The sequence below is a fragment of the Limulus polyphemus genome, unplaced genomic scaffold (genome assembly GCF_000517525.1).
Source record: "Limulus polyphemus unplaced genomic scaffold, Limulus_polyphemus-2.1.2 Scaffold488, whole genome shotgun sequence".
NCBI classification, from domain to species: domain Eukaryota; kingdom Metazoa; phylum Arthropoda; class Merostomata; order Xiphosura; family Limulidae; genus Limulus; species Limulus polyphemus.
The window spans coordinates 127141-129445 of record NW_013666098.1 but is presented as its reverse complement, the minus strand read 5'-3'; the positions used below and the strand labels follow the sequence as shown (position 1 = coordinate 129445).

General features: G+C 34.7%; 1 protein-coding gene across 1 annotated transcript in view; it reads left to right on the top strand.

Annotated features, from left to right (window-relative positions):
* The first annotated feature begins 1576 nt into the window (after positions 1 to 1576).
* LOC111085586 (crustacean hyperglycemic hormone A-like) overlaps positions 1577 to 2305 on the top strand; it is a 9963-nt gene continuing 9234 nt past the window's right edge. Inside the window, exon 1 of the mRNA XM_022384840.1 lies at positions 1577 to 1647. The gene's annotated coding sequence lies outside the window, so the exon portion shown is untranslated. The remainder of the gene's footprint in view (positions 1648 to 2305) is intronic.

Sequence of the window (2305 nt, the reverse complement as noted above, 5' to 3'; positions counted from 1 at the left end):
AAATGTGCGGAATTTAAAGCAAAATTGATTGTGATCGATCCGATTATCTTTATTTCTTACAAAAACTAAAGAATAGAAGAATTACAACTTTAATGAAAAATGTGAAATCACTTCGACACCAACTAAACGGAATTTTCACAACAAATTAAGGCTTAAATACTGAGAGCTTTCTTGAATAGCATACCCGTGGTGGGCAGAGCACAGACAGCCCATTGTGTAGCTTTGTGCTTAATTATAAATGAATAAACAAACTGACTTGGCCGTTTAGAATAGCCAAGAGTTAGCGGTGGGTGGTATTTACTAGCTGCCTTCTCTCTAGTTTATCACTTCAAAATTAGGGACGGCTAGCGCAGATAGCTTTGTGCAAAACATTTAAAAAAAAACAACAACCAAACAGATATCATTCAAAACACCTGAAGATTTCTAACAGCATATTACTGCCCAAGAGATATTCAAATCGTAAATACAATAGCACGAAATTACAGTTACTTGACGAACGTCAATACTTGTTTGATTATTCCATATCCGTTCAATGTAAAATCAACCCTATATCTCCACTGTAAACCTGTAGTATCGTACCTACTCTACCAACACAAGAACCTTTTGTTAGAAAACTTAGTTTCGAACTATTACTTTATCATTAGTAAAAGAACCAGAATCGATCTCTCTCTATCTTACAAATCTATGAATGGAAAATACCAAGTTGACGACAGGTGGCTTTTAGTTCCGCAATAAAAATCGGAATATTTCGTGTCTACACTAACATTAAATTTATACACAGTATAATAAGTACGTTAACTATAGCCTGATCAGATGTTTCAGATACAGATGTATTTATCGTTATTTTCCTAGCTATCAAAATCCACAATGATCAGATATGACAGTGACGTCACTCAACTGGTCTTCCGTTATGTGATTGAGGTGTTGAATTGTGTTTTTACAACGACCACTTTGGGTTAGAATGGAGTATGAATGCTTAAGCCTGAACTAAAATTAATTTATATTTTGAGATTATTTCCCCTGTGTTCTTTCTGGGTTTGTTTAATAAAGATTTGAAAATATAAGTCTAACTAAAATATTTAGTTTTAGTTTTTTTTCATCTCTAGCAGATATATCCAAAGTCTAAGATAATGAAATAGAAAATTTGCTTATTCTGTGAAAGCAAAGGGTTTTCCAAGTTTCTTATTACTACAAGCCCCCAGTGGTTCAGCGGTAAGTCTGCAGGGTTACGACGTTAAAAACCGGCTTTCGATACCTGCGGTGGGCAGCGAACAAACAGTGCATTGTTTAGCTTTGCGCTTAGCAACAACCCAACGTTATTACTACAATCGAAGTATTTCAACATCAAAAAATAATATCCATGTTTTTATTTAAAAAAGACATTTCTTCATCGGGATTCGGTCCATGTTTTGGACCAGGGAGGATCAGGTTCAGCGTAGACCTCTTCCTCATTTGTATTAAATCAATTATATTATTTCAAAGTCCCACCTTCCCGTGACGTAACATTTCTTGACTGTCATGCGCAAACACACACACACACATATATAAGCTTATAAACTGGATGTTCATTAAAAGTTATTAGTTTGGCCAATAAAGCAATACTTTAACGCGTGCTGCGGTTGGTCCTACCATTCGGTCTTTGATGAGGTAAGTAAGACCCTGTTTTAAACAATTTTGTATTTATAGGGAAACCTTATTTATATCTATGTGTTTGTTTTTATAAAGCCGAGAGCAGTGTTGGATTTGAGGACTTGCGTTATCAAGTATCTCACTGGTTTTCTACATTCTAGAGCAACGGTTCTCAATCTTTGGTCTTTCGAAAGAAAGCGGCAGCATAGTGTATAAATCACATCGTGATCCGATGAGGTAAAGAAAAATCAGGTGATCCGCGATACAAAAAGTTTCAGAGCCACCGTTTCAGGAATTTCATTAAGTCGTGTGCATTAGTTTAGCGGATTTATTTATCCCTTGTTTCGGTCAGTAAAAAATACCAATATATTCTATGGATTTCATAAAGTCGTGTGGATTAGTTTAGAGGATTTATTTATCCCTTGTTTCGGTCAGTGAAATACACTGATATATTCTATAGATTTCATAAAGTCGTATGGATTAGTTTACAGAATTTATTTATCCCTTGTTTCGGTCAGTGAAATACACTGATATATTCTATAGATTTCATAAAGTCGTGTGGATTAGTTTAGAGGATTTATTTATCCCTTGTTTCGGTCAGTGAAATACAATGATATATTCTATAGATTTCATAAAGTCGTGTGGATTAGTTTAGAGGATTTATTTATCCCTTGTT